General features: G+C 32.6%; 1 protein-coding gene across 10 annotated transcripts in view; it reads left to right on the plus strand.

The window, feature by feature from the left end:
- The first annotated feature begins 12,317 nt into the window (after nt 1-12,317).
- Nucleotides 12,318-19,175, plus strand: part of LOC100252276 (DNA (cytosine-5)-methyltransferase 1B) — a 28,142-nt gene continuing 21,284 nt past the window's right edge. For 4 of the 10 annotated variants that reach the window (XM_019223722.1, XM_059740999.1, XM_059740998.1 and 1 more), the window contains exons 1-7: nt 12,353-12,386; nt 12,809-12,949; nt 14,725-14,873; nt 15,020-15,260; nt 15,401-15,735; nt 15,980-16,197; nt 18,625-18,732. The gene's annotated coding sequence lies outside the window, so the exon portion shown is untranslated. Of the gene's footprint in view, nt 12,387-12,808; nt 12,950-14,724; nt 14,874-15,019; nt 15,261-15,400; nt 15,736-15,979; nt 17,615-18,624; nt 18,733-19,175 lie in introns of those variants that run through there. The other 6 variants (XR_009467030.1, XR_009467031.1, XM_019223715.1 and 3 more) reach the window with 6 other exon arrangements.

The raw sequence follows: 19,175 nt of genomic DNA on the forward strand, positions 1-19,175 counted from the left end.
GCTGTTGGTTTTTCCCCCAGTGAGGTTTGTGAGAGTTGTAAAACGCATCGTTTTGTGTTTTTCTGCCTCAAAACGCACCGTTTCTTCAACATACTCATGCTAGGGCCAATAGGACTTGTTTGGCTCCCTACAGAAACTAAACCCAATCTAGTCTAACTTTATCCTGCACGAAAATTACTAAATCCCGGAGAAATAAATTTCATTATATTTCACTCCTTTCATATTTGCAAACAAATAAGAGAAGCTTATATTTCATTTAAAAAAAAAAAAAAAATTATGGTACCAATTTAGTATCATACCGAACTTTTAATCTAAATTCCATATATATGATTAAATCTAAACCGTTCGATAGAGGTATTAAAAAAAAGGGGCACATGTAACCTTATGATCGTTTTTTATTAATTGTCCATTTTAATATGACGTCGAAAAATGAGATTTCGATGTTGTGGAAGAATAATATTCTAAAATTCATTTACTTAGTTATTGAAATTTACAATCATGAGTAATTTCTCTTGTAAAACATTTACATATAACAAATCTATATTATCTCATAATAAATTTGTGATAATAATTATAACTTTTAAATATAATAATAACTTTTGGATCTCATTTTATAACTAAGTTAATATGTGATAAGTTAATTCCTTGAAACTCCATATTCATTAAATATGGTTGAAATATTATTTGTGAATTTAGTTTCAATAAAGCAAATGAACTCGACATCATTTCTAATGACCTAATTATATCAATATTGGTTGTAATTGTTATTGTCATTGTTATTATTTTTGTCAAAATTGATATTAGCTCCACAAAATTAAGAAATTTAGCCGATCTTATTTTTAATTCTACTAAAACCATGATCATAGTTAGATTGATATTAAATTTAAAACATGTTTAAATTTAACTTGATCTAAAGAAATTCATTATTATTTATCATGTTAGAGTGGTTGAGATGACAATAGTTGATACCATGATGGAATTAAAAGCATAATTTTCATTAGATTTTTATTTTATTTTATTTATTTATTTATTATTATTATGGCATGTTTCTTACAAGTGTTGAGAGGTGTTAAACAAAGAAAATATTAAGGAAAAAGAAAACTAAAAAAAAAATAGTTTAAACCTAAAAATCTTTATATTTTATACAAAGAGTAAAGAATTTGAAAAAAGAAAAAAGAGTGTTTGAATAATCTTGGTTATATTTGGATTTTTATATTTTTTGTCCTCATGTTCCCCATTTTAGCACTTTTTCACAAAATATTTATCATAAAGACAAAAAAGAATATTAACAAACAAATTAAAAATGTCGAGTATTCACTAATTTTGATTTTTCCTAATTATCTTTTCATTTCATTTTATGATCATATTTGGGAACGAATTAAATATGACGCCAAAATTATTTTAATTAATTCTACACACAATTTGCACATAAAAGTAAAAATATGATTAGAGTGTATTTCCTCATCTATTAAAAGTGATTCTAGTCTTTTTTTTTTTTGAGAAAAAAACAAAATAACTTTTTCAAAACAATACTTACTAGTAGAGCCTCATTTTCCTAAATAATCTTGTTTTCTAAATTCGTTTTATTAGCTATTTTTGCATTTTTCTTAAGATTGTTAAATGTATTTCTTTGGACAACTTTTCAATTTTTATATGGGTTGTATTGGAAACAATTATTCAAAATCACCTATAAATAAAAGTTATAGAGAGGGGGTGAAAAAATGTAAAGAAACAAACTCTTTCATAAGGAAAATAATAGGTACTTATCCTATTATTTTAGGTTTTTTTTTATATATATATAAAAAATGTTATATAGGTGAAAGAGGGAACTATGGTTATCTTTGTTTCATAGCTTGTGTAAAAGGAGTTATCCTTACCATTTTGACTTTATTAGATTAATAGTGATAATAGTGCATATTGGCACTTCAACAACGCGTAGACAAATCCTTTTAATTTTTGTGTTCGATAATAAGACTCATCATATCCATATTGGCCCCATGTTTAGCTAAGAACATAATATATCATTTCAAATCATGATCAAAATCGAAAACTAAGCGAATTGATCCAAACTCACATTGCTTCCATCTTTACCTCTATGACATTTCCCAACATATCTTTGTGCTAAGTTAATTGCATCCATACTAAAACAAACCACGGTTGCAATGTTGTGGTAAGTTTGGTCATGTGGTACTTGATGCTTTTATCTAATGGATCCATTGTTTGAGCGCCCACCTTCTTTCTAAGGATCAATCCTACATATAACCAAGCTTTATAAATAACTACAATGCAATATTAGAAATTATTAATGACACTAACTATTTTGGGAGTCCCTAGTCATGTCACATCAAATATAAAAAATCTAATAACGATATAATACATATGACAAGATAGATTTCATATAGGCAAATACATTGGTTCGATAATTCAACATATTGGTCATACTTTCTTTTCTTCGATCTCACTTTAAGGTAGTTTAAAATGATATCATATCTGAAGGTCATGTGCGAGTATAGAGTTGCACATGAAAGAGGATATGTTTAAACTTTTAGGAAAATTTGTAATTTAACATGGTGTCATAGCTAGAGTTCTTAGTCAAGTTTGAGTCTCTTTCCCACATTGTTGTCTTCATTTATTTATCAATTACTATTATTGATTTATCTTTTCTCATGCAAGTATGGGATTTACATGTGGGAGGGTGCTGGCTTGATATACATTGTAAGTTATATCTTAACAACTTAAGCTTTTAAAAAATAAATACTCAAAATCACCCACAAATAGAGGGATAGAGATGTAGTCAAAATGTGTAAAGGGAGAAATTCTTCATTAAGAGAATGAGTTGCAAAGGAAGAGGGTATATTGATTATATATTTTTATTTTCTCACTTTCAATTACTTAAATGGTATATCATTTATTAACACTTAATTTTGCAATTGTAATTGAAAAAATGAGTTTTTGTTGAAGAAATTGAGTGTTGATAAGTTTTTTGACTTAAAAATACATGCTAAAGCCCTTTTTAAGGAACCAAATGGTTTTTAAGTGATTCTTATCAAGAATCCAAGGTTAAAAGAGCTAAAAAAGACATATCAAATATGAAGGAGACGAATGGAGGCAAGTACACATCGAGAAGAATGCAGAATTTTGACTAAATCGAAACCACCCATCATGGGGCATAATGTTAGAGAGAACGAGTCCATGGGGCACAACATGTGGACATAAACTTTAGGAGCTACTTAATAAGTTTGATGAAAACGCCTAATGAGTATAAGGATTATGGTTTTGGTACACATAATATTTACTGAGATGTAGGCTCATTTGCGATTTAGGTGAAACAATAATATCCGCACTTGTCTTGAATCCAATTTAGGTTTTTCTACAATTACCCTTACCTTAATTTTACCTCTACTATATCTGTCTCACTAAGGATAATTTAGGATAGTTTACACCACATATCTCCCTCATTCTCGTTCTTCCCTGGAGCCTAGAGATAGAAAGTGCTCAAAATTATCCTTAATTATATGGCACTAAGTTTTAGCATATGTGACATTTTATAATTAATGGAATCATAATGATTTGTAAGCTAAAAAAATTGGATACATGGGATAATTTTGCAATGTAAAGGATTAAAATATTACTCAAACGTGATAGATTTTTTTTATAAAAAAAATATAAGTATTTTTAAAACTATATCTGAATTTATAATAATTTTTATAATATTAATTAAAAATTATCTTTTTAAAAAGACAATTCTAGTTTTAATATGAAAGTGTTCAAAACTCAATTAAAGTTGTTATTCAAAAAACAACTTTTAATTGAATTCCTTAAACATCTCTCTTTAAAAGACAACTTTCAATGGATTCATTGAAAATGATGCGGATTTTGAAATAATTTAAAATTGTCATATTTTAATAAATATTTCTACAAATTACTATTTTTTCTTTTTTCTTTTTTTAAAATTCCCAAATATGACCCATCCTCTCTGACAGCTGCCTTATGGCACTAGAGACACTTGTTTCTATTTGGATCCATCAAAATTAATGACTAAAGTTATGACACTAGATATACTTGTAGAAGATATATATTACAACTGTCAAATATCATTATAGCTGTAATATGCAATTGTAGAAGATATGTAAAGTGTACAGCTATATATATATATATAATCCCTAATTTGTAGGATTTTTCCATTTTCTTTCATTTCTTCCTTTTTTTTTTCTTTTTCTTTTTTATTCTTTCCATTGTTTAAAAGATATGAAAAGAAATACAACATTTCTTTACATGGTATCAGAGCCAAATTAAGCTCGATTTTTTATTGGCTAATTTTTTAAAAAAGGGTTGGAGAAGTTTGATTTACTTTTTTATTCTTCGTGTATATATATATATATATATCATTGGTTGTATACTTTATGAAGGAAAAAAAACCATTTTTCTCTAAATCAAGGGCTAAATTCTTTATACTTTGTTAAGAATCAATGGAGTCCTAACTTCATAGTCAATTTGATCTTACAATAAAAAATACGATTAAAAATGATGAATTTATTAAATTTTTGTAAGTCATTTCGGGTTTACACGTTATTTGATTATAAGATCAAATTGACTATAAAGTTAGGACTCCATTTGAATCTAGTCTTAAAAGTAGAACATCTTGTACAAAAAAATAAATTTAATTTATGTTTTTAAAAAATCATTTGTAGAAATTTTAAAATTCGAGGAAGTAATTTTTTTTTATATCTCATTTTTTTAAATAGTTTTTTAAATCCGCTACTTCTTCAATATAAGTCTTTGTATCTTGTACAAGAGTTATTCTTATTTTATAATTTTAAAAACAAAAAAATAGAAAATATATTAAAATAGACACTAGGAAAATTAAAAGCTTACTTGCTATAAAAAAATTCCATGTTTCTATAGTTTGAACAAATATTAAAGATTTTAGATGTGAGTAACTAAAGTCTTGTTTTATAAAACATTTACATTATTAAATACACAAATAATAAATTAGAATAAATTTAAATTTTAAACTATTATTTTTTCATTAATATATATATATAGTAACTACTCATACTCAATCGTGTAGATATTATATGCTCTAAATCAAAAGGGATACTTACTAAATTTTTTTCCTTATTTGATATGGGACATTAATCATGCACATGAAATATAAAACCGTGAAGGTTCTAAACTTAAAACGGACAATATCTACATGATTTGTGTATGGGTCGTGTATATATATATATATATATACATGATCTGATTATGATATCGAATAGTACCTCTTTTAGTATCACATTAAAAAGGTGTTACTAATTAAGAAATATCGTGTATAATAGAGTCTCATTGCTTTATACATCGGTTCTCATTACTTTGTACATTAATCCCATTATCCATATAGGACACATTGCTCAGTATAAAACATACGGGGAAACTGTTTTAACTGTTTCCCGCCACCCAAAGCACTTCAAAAAGGCTACATTCCGAAAACGGTTTCTTAGGGTTTAGAAAGAGCAGGGGTTTTCTTCATCTTAAAAAAATATTCTGCGAGCTGTCTTGACAGAGAGAGAGAGGTATGTTTTCCATTTCTTGTTAGAGGAAAATTTTATTGGGTCCTGTTTGGTTGCTGAGAAATCCGAGAAAATGAGAAAGAAAAAAAAAAAAAAATCATCCTTCTAAGTTTTCAATTTATCTGGGTTTCAGTTGAGAAAATGATAAATTTGTGGTAAAGTTTAGGTCGAGTTAGCCACAATAAACATAGGTATTTTCTCGGTGGATCAATGTTCAGAATGGTATTTGGGTGGGACAGAGGGTTAGAGAGAAAGAGAAAGTGTACTTTTGATTGAGAATAAGTACGAGAAAATGAAAAACAAATCCTTTTTCAAGTTCTATATTTTCAGGTTTTAGTTTAGAAAAATGATAAATTTGTCTTTAAAGGTCAGGTCAGGTCAGGTTAAATTTGGCACAATAAACCTAGGTATCTTTCCGGAGATCAATGTTTTGCTTGGGATTTAGAGTTAGAGGAAGAGTTCTGTTTGGTTGATGAGAAATTTGAGAAAATGGAAAATAAAAGAAAATTTCAAGTTTTCTATTTGTAGTTTGGTTGAGAAAAAGGAGGTTCATCGTGAGGGCTATAGAGAATATGGTTAATGACCTGGCATGCTGTGAGGGCAGCATCATTCCGAAAATGTTGTCATCTGCATATTAAACAATAGGGTACGAGAAATATCCAACTAATGACAATGCTTTCATTTGGCAACACCACTTTGTTGAGAGGAGTAAATGCAACTAGTTTAGTGAATAATACCACGACTAGTACAAAATTAGCTCGTTAATAATTGTGTAAACTCATTGATGGTTGTGTATGCTCTAATGCATTATCAGATGATGCAGATTGGATAACTTTGGTGCGTTTACCAAATTGAACAAGAATTTCATTGTAGAACTTAGAGACAATATGAGGTAATTTACATCGCTTTTTCATTAAAAATAACTAGGTCATTTGAGATAAATTATCAACAAGTACAACAAAATAGATAAATCCTTTTAGACTAGAAGTTTGAGATGGATCCCAAGTATCTACGTTGATTGCACCAAAAGGTTCAGACTGATGGCTATGACTACTTTTTGGTAAAGAACTCTGATGATGCTTACCCAAGTGGCAAGTTTCACATTTTAAACTGGATAAATGACTTAACATGGGTGTAACTTAATACAACTTTGCCAAAGATGATGACCCGAACGAGAATGCCATTGAAAGAAGGGATTGGTAGCATTCAATACTGAGGAAGGATGTTCACCAAGATCTAGATAATATAGCCCATCTTTCTCATGCCTTGAACTAATCATCCTCTTCATCCTAAGGTCCTGGAAAAACTTAGAAATTTGGAGATGAAATTATGGATATAATGATTTAGTAAGTTTACTTACAAAAAGTAAACTAAATGGAAAATTAGGAGCATAAAGACTAGAGGATAACAATAAAGACTCACTAAGTTGAGTAGTAAGTGCATCACAAGAACCAGAATCAGAAACTACTTGTCTAATTGAAGCAGAAAGTTGGAATGGTTGTGTTGTTCCATCAGTAACTTGATGCACCTAATTTGAATTACCATATTTCTTTGAACAATTAGGTTCAGTATAACTAGTACCACCAGAGGGATCACACTTCCTATCATCATGTTCATCAATATGGCTACCTCTATGAAAACCACCATGAATAACACGTCCACCATGGCTACTGTGAGAGCCACCAGGATAATTATTATGACCTCCACTGCCAGAGCTTAGGGCAGAAGACTCTGGAGGAGCTGTAGTGGAGCTTTGTCCTAAAGAAGACCTTAATAGCTGAGAATAGGTATTAGTGGTAGTGGCACAGGTCTCGCTAGCAAGAATCACGAAGATCAGAGTCCAAACCAGATAGCAAGGAAGCAATCATGAACTTCTCCCAGTGGCACTTTGTTACTCTATGTCGGTAGTAGATGGTCTACATTGCAGTAATTGATCCCACAAACACTGGAAAGTGCTATAGTATTTGGACAATGATCTTCTGGATTGCTTAGTAATAAACTTGTCTTATACAAAAACTCAAGAAATGTTTCAATGCTGAGCAAATGATTCCCCAAGAAAGTCCCAAATCTGTTTAAAAGAATCACAAAGTTCAATTGTTGTAGTAATATAGGGTTCCATACGATGCCATAGTCATCCCATAATTACAGAGGCAATCTTCATATTCCCTAGCCTTTGCATCTAAGGGGGGATCATCTGTCCACTATAAAAAATATATAAATAATAACAATAAAAATAAAAATAAAAATAAATAAAAATCTGAAAAATCATGGGCCTAAGCAAGGGAATTAACACCATTCATTTTTTATTTTTTATTTTTGTTATTGATTTAAGTATTGAATCATCCTTGAGGAGGTGTAATTCATCACCAGACATGAATAAAGTCAAATGTTTGGGATAATAAATAGCATCCAACAGCCTAGAAATAACTTATGACCACTTTGAAAGACCAACAATGACTCCACAATGGAAATAACTAGCAAACCAATGCATATAAACAAGAAGATTAGTACTGATAATAAATAGCCTTCAGGAGTCCCAAAACAGAATGTGGACCCTCTTTGACCCCAGAAAAACATCCCTAAATAACAAAAATGCAAAATCCTCTGATCCAAGCATACCATGTAGGACCTATTTGAACCAAAAAAGACTCCACCAAACAAACCCAAATTTCAAATTTTAAAAATGAAGGGTAAAATTCTATGTCAACATGCTGATTTTGTTTTACTTTGGAAAATTTAGGGAAAATAGTAGGATTGCTGTCTAATGCCAAGTTGAAACCATAAACTTATGGTTCTAGGGTTTGGAAGTAGGGAAAAGAGAAGAAAAAAGAATATATGGAAGGGGCTTAGGTTTGTTTTCTTAAGTTTTTTTGTACCTTTCGACCTATTATCTTATTGAGTCTACCAGGAGAAGATTAATATAGCAAACTCTAGTGTGATAATAATTAGCTCTAATAGTAGCCTTGGAACTCCACATTATAGGATAATGATTGAACACATTACATTGGTAGATCTAGAATTCCATTCTTGCATTTGGCCTTTTGTTATTTTGAAGAAACTATTTATCAATCAAAAGTGAAATTTAGTTGCATAAAATGTTAAATGATCGAAAGTTTCTTCTTCTTTTTTTTCTTTTTTCTTTTTCTCATAACATTTTTAGATTTGACTACTACAATTTTGTGTGATAAGCTTGTTTAGTTTAGTGCACTTTCATTATGATTAGTAAACTAGTTCATGATATTCAAACCATGTGATACATTTCCTTAGAAAAATATTCCAAAAGTACACTATTCAAATCCATCCCCTATGCAAGAAAAAAATGAACATGCAACCTTCGGGTGATCAAACTTTTGATAGCATGTAGTTCTTTGGGTAGTATTTGCAACCCATATCATCAAGGAAAATACTTGTGTGGTAATCTTACATCAAATATCTAAAGGAGTTCATTATGTAAGGAGGAAAACACTCGAACCATGTTTGAATCCTAGTAATGTTTTTAGTAGTTCATTAAAAAATCAATTCCATGCAAACTAACAAAAAGGGTACAAAATGAAAGTACAAGAATTCTTGAATATTAAGTCATTTTAAGTTAGAAAATCTTTAAATCTAAGGGTATAACTTATTTTATTTGTGAATTTTTACAACTATTTTCTTGGTAGCCAAAGATCAAATATATTAATAGTAACTAACCAAAGAGATAGAATTGCCTTCAATTGATGACGTGTTTTTGATCCAAAGGCTAAAAAGTTCTTTTATTTGCTTTATTTGATTGGAGACTAAATTGTTTATAGATGATGGTCCTTTGACTCCAGTTAGTTTCTTTGATTGCTTGGACTCTAGTTGAGGTTGTTGTAGTCCCTCCTGTTTTGTAGATCTTTCTCTTGGTTGAGCCTTTTTGGTTGTGGGTGTATAGGTCCTGTATGCCTTAGTCACTCTTTTAGCACTTTTTATTTTTTATTTTATATACTTCTTTATCTATAAAAAATAGCACCTAACAAAAGAGTAAACAAAAGCATACGTAGTATATATAAATGTGCCAAAATGTCAAACAAAGTAAAAGGATATACAAAAAACGACTCACTCGCCTTACTTACAACTCAACCAATTGATAAAGTCCATCATAAGTAATAAGCAATCTCTTATGTATGCTCTAACCCATTCTATAAAATTGTACATAAAGGATTGTTTAATTGTTTGATTCACTTTTTCAGTATTATCAGACACTCTCCTATTACTCTTATTCCATAAAGTCTAAAATGATCACAAAGGAGTAGCTCTCCAACCTTTCTTCCTCTTATTCCCAACAAAGAATCTATGTCAACTTAAAAGGACATCTCTTATCGAGGAGTGCAACACCTACTCTATTCTAATAGAACATAAATTAGCTATCATAATATAACTGCTTTCGAGTAGTGTAGGAGGATGTGATTAACCATTACTTCTTCTACTTTGCACAAATCCCTTCTATTCAGTATCCTTTAATCCTTTATTCTGATTTAATCAAATGTTAATATCCTTTCTACATAGCTTCCTAAGCAAAAATATCAAGCCTTGATGGAATCCAATGATTCCAAACAATACTGGAAGGGAACCCCTCCTTTCTTCCATTAGATGAAGATGAGAGATTTAACTAAAAATTTGTTACACTTCAAGTTCGGCCAAATTATTTTATCCTCTATATTCATACAAATTGTTTGTGTTAGATGTCTATTAGAAAAGGCCTCCACCTCATCTAGCTACTAGTCATGAATCTATCATATGAACTTAGGGTTCCAACAACCCTCCCCCCTCTTCTTACTCCCATATCTTTGCTATGCATGCATCTTTGATGGTTGCTTTTGAGAATAATATAGGGAAAGCCTATCCCAGGGATAAGTCAACACACCATCTATCCTTCTAAAATTTCACCTTTACTCATTTCCTATCCTGAAACCAATTCTTCTATTAAAGGCCTCCCACCCGCTTTTGATTGCCTTCCGCACACCCACCCCATACCTTTCCTCACTCCTTTAGAGCATCGTCCCCCCTTTTCCTCCTTATGTTTCCATGTAATAACCCGTTTCCAAAAGGATTCACTCTCAATAGCGAATCTTCAACACCATTTACCAAGAGTCTTGTTAAGAATGGACAAACTTTCAATACCCAAGCCTCCCCCCAACACACACAAGCACTCTCTCTCTCTCTCTCCTCTCTTATCCATGCAAATTATTAATCAATTTACCAAATACGAATTTATGTCAAGAGCCCCTCCTCCTTAAAGGAAAATCCCTTTGGATTTTTCCTGCTTTAAACTTACCTTTCTTTGTATGACAACCTAGTAGAGTGGTTTTTATTATTATTATTATTATTTATTTATTTTTTTAAATTTATTTATCATAGTTACTCTTCCATCTTTTGACAGCTATTGTCCCTTTCAAATAGTTAGTCATTTATGAAATATTTCCTTCTTCACATCCCAAATTCATGCTAATTTAAAAGGAGCCCCTAACGAAAGACCCAAATTATTCTTAAGGAGGGTAACTACTCTACAAACGATTATCCTGGCTAGGGGTTCCATATTGGCAACCCCTCCCTAACCATGATTAATTTGCTTTCTTCTAGATTGATTTTTAAACTTGAGTTTGCCTCAAATCATATGAATGTCTAACTCAAGTACTCCACATACTCCTTTTAGCATTACAAAGAATATGATTATCATCAACAGATAATAGGTAAGAGACCTCCAATCCCTTTCATCCTCTTCCACTAAATGAGAAACGTGCAATGAAGCCCCTTCTTTTGCCCTATTTAGGATATAAAAGAATGCCCCCATGGCCATAATGAAGAGATATGAGGATAGAGGGTCACTCAGTCTAAAGCCTTTATAACTCTGTAAAAAGCTTATTGGGGTCCCATAAATCATTATAGAGAAGCAAACTATAAAGATGCACCATTTAATCTATCTTATCCATTTAGGACTAAATCCTATTTTTTCCAAGACCGCCAGCAAAAAGCCCCAATTGACATGGTCATATGCTTTCTCGATATCCAACTTACATGTGATCCCAATGGTTGTCAGCCTTGTGAATTTTTACAACTATCTTTGACAACTACACCATTAAAGCACATTTCACGCTTTCATCTCAAGCAAATTACACCAACAATCTATATTCGATATTATTGACTAATATAATCTATGGGTAATAATCAATCTAGGTGTGATAGTTGAACCTCGAAGAAAATTTAGACAAGCTCTTGGACTGTTACACATTGAAAACATTGAGAGTTCACCCATTATCTTCTTGTAATTATCTTTTTGTCTCATTCTTATCAATTGTTTGTGGTTGTATTAGGGAACAAATTAAATGTGATGCCAAAAAAGTATTTTAATCATTTTACACCTAATTTGTGCATAAAAGTAAAATTTTTTGTAGAAGTGTATTGTTTCACTTTTCAAAATTGATTTCCTGCCGCTTGTTCTTTTCAAAGGAAACTTTTCAAGACAATACCTACATCTGGAGCCTTTTTATGTTGTGTCATTTTCCTAATCAATCTTGTTTTTCAAATCAGTCTTATTGGCTGTTTTTGCATCTTTCTGTGGGCTGGTTTTGCGCCTTTCTGTTGGGTGGTTTTTCACCTTTCTATGGGCTGATTTTATGCCTTTTTTGCGGGCTGGTTTTGTGTCTTTCTGTGGGCTGGTTTTGTGTCTTTCTGTGGGCGGTTTTTGCATCTTTCTATAGGCTGTATTAGAAAGAATCATTCGAACTCATCTATAAATAGAGAGTTGGAGAGGTAGTGAAAAAGTGTGAAGGAAGAAACTCTCCATGAGAGAATGAGTTTTGGAGCAAGGGGGTATGTTTCTGCAATTTTCTTACATTTTTCTTTTGTCTTGATTATAGGTTTTTGTTTTATTTCCTCACACTGTCAAGCATCAGTTTGTTTTGGAAATTGCTTAGTAATATCTTAACATGTCCATACTTTGTTATCTCATAATATAGAGGATCATATATGTTGCTTAAGTGTGTACACTTTACATTGCATTTGCACTAATACATATCTCCATAAAGGCATGGCATTTGGGTGTGTTTGCTGAGTAACGATGTCTAGTTCACTCTTAGGACATGTTATGTAGTTGTAGAAATCTTTTAGAACTTGGATTAGGTTTGTGCCAATAGGGTTTCGTATCATCCTGCCAACCTTGATAGGATGTCATTTCATGTAAATGCCAATTTTAAATTCCCTAAACCTAATCCTTCCCATTGTTATTGTTTCAGAAGTATACTTATCACTTCCTTACCACTTCACCACTTCCCCAGCCACCATTATTGTTCTGGGAAAGCACTCCTCATCCATGGCATGCTCCTATTCTTTCTTTTTGATTTTTTGATGAAAGAGTTACAATAGTGGTGAGAAAGGTAAATATGGTTATTTTTGTTTCTCGGCTTGTGCAAGAGGGGCTCATCTTTAATGGTTGTGACCTTATTAGACTAATGGGCCACGAAGGTGTGCAATGATTGCATAACAATGCTAGGACTGGTCCCTTTAATTTTTCCTTATAGGGATAGGGCTTGTCTCATGAATATCGGATTTGTGTTTGGTCAGGAACATGATAGATCATTTCCCTTCAAGATCAACATTGGAAGATGGGTGGCCTGGCCTAAACTTGTTTTGTGTCCATCATTACCTCTTTTGCATTTCCTTGTGCATTTCTATGTTAGGTTAATAGAATCCATGTTGTTTGCCTTAAGAGTCTCCAGATCCTCTCTTTTCCTTTTTGGGGACTCTTATTTTGTCTTAGGGATCCATATAAATACTCCTTATTTATTTTTTCTTGAAGGTTTGATTTTTTTCTTTTTTTATACCTCTATATGTTTTTCATTACGGCTGGCCATATCATTCAAATGTTGACTGTTCTAGGAGATATTGTTTTCTATAACACTTCCCATATGAAGGTTGATGATTTCAATAATTTCAACCTAAGGCTTTCCATACCCCTTTTCCCTTCTCTCTTGTGCATTTTGTTATTCTATTCATCTTTAGATACTTGTGCTTTTCATCCAATGAAGTGCTTTGCATAGTAATTGAGTTATTCTTGCTAGCATGATCGGCATGGCACTAAAATGTTTGAGGCCCATTTCTCCTTATTATTCTTATCCTGTATTCCCTTATTGCTGCTTTGATTTATCAAGCTGAGCAAGTATATTGTGTTGTTTCCTAAATAGAAAGTACCCCAACAAAGGAATATATGTTTTGAAGAAATATAACCCATGTTCAACAATATTCCCAGGCTCTTTTGAATATTTAATTTTTTAATAGATGTTGAATTCATGCTTTTCTTAAAAAAAAAATCAAAATTAATTTCTTTCTGTATTAAGAGTTTATTAGCTAAAGTGATTTTCTTGCTTCCTGGCAATAACATCATAGCTTTGATCCCTGATGACAACTGAAATAATTTCTCTCCATTTCTTGATATGCACAGTGATTTTCTGAAAATAGAGATAAAATGTGTAACATGCCCTACCTGATTCACGCAGATCAGTGGAACTCATTGATCTCATAGTTACCAACCATGACCTGGTCAAATCAATGGGGCACAATGGCGGACATTAGCATTTGGATGGTTCTTTAAATTTTTGCATACTAGGATTGGACTCATTCCATCCATCCTGGCTAGGTTTTTGGCTGTGAAAAGTAAAGATCGTTTCCCTTTAGGATCAAGGTTGGAAGATTAGCAACCCAATCCAAACCCACCATTTTTACATCCATATGTCTATGGCACTTCCCTGTACCCTTCTTTGTTGGGTTAATAGCATCCACATTGACTACCGTAAGAGTTTGCATTTCTGGTTCCCATTTTTTTTGTGGAAGGGAGGTTGGGCTCTTAACTTTGTGTTGAGTATCCATATAAAATTTCCTTATTTAATTTTTCTTAATGGTTTTTTTCCTGCTTCTGTTTTATGCACATGATTACTGTCCTGGTTGATATTGTTTTTCTGTAACACTTTAACCACAAAGGGTGTTCTTTCCAATAACTTCTACAATTTGCTTCCTAGGCTTTTCAGAGAGCACCCATTTCCCCATCCTTATGGTTTTGTCTTCCATCTAGTATATTTTGTTACTTTTTGCATCTCTTGATGCTTGTGAATTACATGTGATTTTCATCCATTTCCTAACTAAATATTTTGTTTAGGAATGGAAAAAAGGACAGAGAAAATAAATGTCTGCTGCTTCTGCGTGATGTCTACAAAAACGTGTGAACATCTGGAGGAAATTTCCATATGGGTCTCGATGAACTATTGGCTGGAGTTAGGATGCTTTCATATGAGCAGCATCTCTCAGGTATCCTGATCATAGCTTAGGCATAAAGCAAATTAATGTTTCAATATTGTCATTTCTCAGTGTTACCTAGTCGGATTTATGGTTTTCAGCTGCATGATGATGAAAGTCTTTCTACCTTTGTTAACACTTCTTTTTCTGATTTTTAGGTGAGATTCGGAGTTTCTGAAGCTGGAGCTTATGGAATTCCCCAATCTCGTCGACGAGCCAGCATCTCCTGATGAGACGCTCCTCGAATGGCATGTTTTTGCGGGCCTAGAGCTTAAAGTCAATAACTATGCTGCTGTTCGCAGTACAGCAACTGGTGGGCCATTCCGTGCAATAACTGTCAGAGACGCGATTGGGGATCTCCCAAATATTGGCAATGGGGCTTGTGAAACAACCATGGAGGTGGGGTTTCTTCACAATTTTTCAGAGAAGCTTCAATCTTATTCATTTTTTTTTATTTTTTTTTAATCAGAAGCTTCAATCTTATTCTGCATTCTATCCTTCCTCATACCTGACTGTTTCCTTGCATTATTTTTGGACAGTTCCCAAGAGAAGCTTCATCTTGGTACCAAAGGAAGTTTCGAGGAGATATGTCAATCCTAACAGATCATATCTCCAAGAAAATGAACGAGCTGAATCTCATCCGATGTAAAAAAATTCCAAAATTTCGAGGAGATGTCAATCCTAACAGATTATATCTCCAAGAAAACGAATGAGCTGAATCTCATCCGATGTAAAAAAATTCCAAAATTTCGAGGGGATATGTCAATCCTAACAGATCATATCTCCAAGAAAATGAACGGGGCTGAATCTCATCCAATGTAAAAAAATTCCAAAATGACCAGGAGCTGATTGGCATGAGATCAAGAATGGAAAGGTGCTCTTCTTTTCTGATCTTGTGAATCAAAAGAATTTTCTTTTAATAAATTGCTTTACCCTTATGAGAATATCTGTGTGACAATTATGCTCCAGAAGGTCCAATGTTTTGTGAAATGTATGGTAATTATTTTCTTAAATGTATTTGGCACTTTTATATTATGCTTTCTTAAATGTTTGCTCGTGGAACTGTTAGTTCATTACTTATCTTGCTTCAATTTTTTTCCTCTTTCATATGCCTGCAGGTTTTTCTGTTCACAGGGCAAATAGCTAAACTAACACCTCCTTGGCTGCTGAACTTGGCCAAAAGGCATAATCAGTGGAAAGGTACTTTGAAGGTTGGACTGGGTAGGACATTTTTCCAACCTCTAATACAGATCCTCAACCAATGGGTATGGTTGGAATGTGTTTTCACCCAGATCAGGACAGGATACTTTTTGTTCGGGAATGTGCTCAAACTCAAGTAAGTTGATCTCCTAGTTGTTTCTTTTTCATCTTTTTGCGCCAGGAATTGTTAGTGTGATCGGATATGAAGGCATAAATCTTTCTCTGGATTTGACAATGTATAAATATCAGTTATTTCACAATTTATTACAACTATGGCTACAATCAAACATTTATATCTGTTGGAATGAAACTGCTAGCTAAATTAGCACATCCAGAACTCCTATAGGTTGTGAATATGAAAATCTAGCTAAAACAGTTTATTACAATGGAATTATTAGCAAAATTATCTTGGCTGCATCTCCTATTGGTTGCAAATGTGCACAATCAAATTGAATCTTATATGGGAAAAGATAATCCCTTTATATAATGGTTGAGAGGTCTCGATCATGTCATTCCCTTTGTATAATGGTTGGGAGGTCTCGATCTGGTCATTCACTTCTTTACTCCTTTTCAATTGTTGCTGATGAGAATGCAGCATCAACATGGTATTAGAAAATTGTGGCAAGGTTGAGTTGTCGCTTTAATGAAGAGATCTGGAAGCTAGTCATGAGAAGGAATAAACTCCTGAGTTCATTGCATTGAATGAAATGATGGTTCCACTTTAATGTGCATGATGTGCTTGTGAAATACAGGGTTATTGGAAATATGTATGACTCAGTACTATCAACATGGAGCATAATTGAGCTACACAAAGGTCCACTAAATTCAAGGAGTCAGCAGAGCATATCACCTCACTGCTGCAAGAGAACATGGACTTTTAGTCATCTTCATCAGGAGATTTAGAAACCATAGCCTGCATTTTGCTTTTCTATAATTTAGGAGATATACCTACTAAGGACTCACACCAGCCACTGGTGGATTACCTGGTTTTCAATCTAAATGTAAAGGATATCAGTGTCTTTGTTATTTGTAGTGTTGAATTTGATTGATGGCTGTCAGCTTGATGGTGGTAAGTTTATTCCCTCGGTTTACATATCAACTCTTCTTTTTGTTTTTGTAGGTGAGATCTGGTATTGAAAAAGGCTGGGGTCTAAGGACTGCCTTTCCTAAAGAATTTTTCCCTTGAATGACATGAATCAGATTTTTGCAGGCTGAGAGCTTATTGTCGTGTGATCTGGAAGTTTCCAGTACTTCAATCGGTGCTCCCTTCCGCGCAATGGCCATTAGAAGAAAAACAATCAGGATCTCCTAGATGTTGGAATGATTGGTGGATATGCTTGAACTAATACGGTCACACTGCAAAGGATATAGCAGTCACTGTTGATCAAAATTGTGAGATTAAGCCATCATATTATAGCAGCTCCAGGTTGTCATCCTCTAGGACAGCTTGAATATGGTAGCCAAAAAGTGAGGTAGGGAAAGGGAATGAGTGGTGCATGGCATGATGTATGAAAATAATGAATGATGAAGAAATAAAAGATTGATTGAGTTTATGATTCTATAAAATCAAATTCTGAAATTTTAAGGAAAAATTCAATGGAAAAAGAACTTTCGAATTGGATCTATTATACCTATTACTTCACATGGTGATTTGTACTTTGCACATTCAGTTAACCCTAAATCATCAATTGTGATACTTGAAAACACCAATGATATTAAATTTAGCAATTACATGAGACTATGATCAATTGTAAGGATAGATTCTCTTTACTTTATTATCAATTCAATTTTTTTTTTTTCATTCCAGATTCTCTCCTATATATTACCCATAACAAATCTAATCTAACATTATGGAAACCTTGAATGAGTTTCCAAAGCATTCATTATGTTCATATTAGAGAAAATTTACATAAGAAATCATCCATTCAAGGTAATTGAAAATCAATGTGAAGAAAATTCAACAATTTTACCATGGAGATGTGTAGTTCACAATAATCCATGCTGATTACCACGATCTTCCTCTAAAATGAAAAAAAAGAGCCAAACATCATTGGAGAAAACATCTCCCAACTAGTATGTGGCTTCTAAGAAAATGAAGGAACATTTCAAAAGAGAGAATTCAATTACAAAAATAAAGCTCCGGTATCAAACAGCCAAAAGTTCTTTACAAGTGAGGTCAGGTTTCTTAACCAATTCTGTAGAAGCTTTTATCTTTATTGTTATTCGATCCTTTCTCATACCTTACTACCTCCTTGCACTTTTGCTACGCTGTACCAACAAGTAATATCTATTCCACGGTTAAACTAGTTGAATACAATCTATTCCATGACGTTACTTGGAAGATTGGATGCTAACTAGACCTTGACATCTTTATACTGGCTTCCTTTTGCTTCTCTAGTGGTTAGGCTGGAGTTAATTGTATTATACATGTTCTCTCCTTCATGTTTCGTTTATTATTTCCCTTAACAGTATCAGTTTTCGTCTCTGATCACCCATTAATGGTTATTGTGTTGTGGCATATTGTCCACAGGTGGGGATGAATAAAACTTTTCCTTTTTTGCAGGTTTTTTCTCCAATAAATGGAATCAATGAAGCAGTTGGAGTAAAGTTTAATAAGAGATGATCATTTACTCTTATGAGGAAGCTTAGGTGATAACCATGCTCCCAGATGGTTAGTTCAGTCATTGTTGACATGTATTCTGACCATTGGCTCTGTGATTTTTTTATTTTTTATTTTCTCAAAAACAAGGTATATATTGATCAATTTAAAGAGTTCATGAGAAGGATAAGAAATCCTCCCCATAAATACATGAACCTGATGAAAACAACAAACCTGATCAAAACACCTAAAAAACCTCTGCTTACATTTGTACAAAAGAAACAGATTGGCTCAGTGATCATGCTTATTCACATTTATGATGGGGCTTTTCCTACAAATTCTAAAACAATATCAGCTCATTACTGCTATACATGTATATATATATATATGGTTGAATTTCGGTTCCTTCAGGTTGGTTTATCTATGAAACAAGTGGTTGATTTAATACGTTTATGACTGCCAATACAATTAAAAGGTACTACCAATGGAAGACTGATTGGAAGGTTAGACTGGCT

This window comes from Vitis vinifera, chromosome 12, assembly GCF_030704535.1.
Source record: "Vitis vinifera cultivar Pinot Noir 40024 chromosome 12, ASM3070453v1".
Lineage (NCBI taxonomy): Eukaryota > Viridiplantae > Streptophyta > Magnoliopsida > Vitales > Vitaceae > Vitis > Vitis vinifera.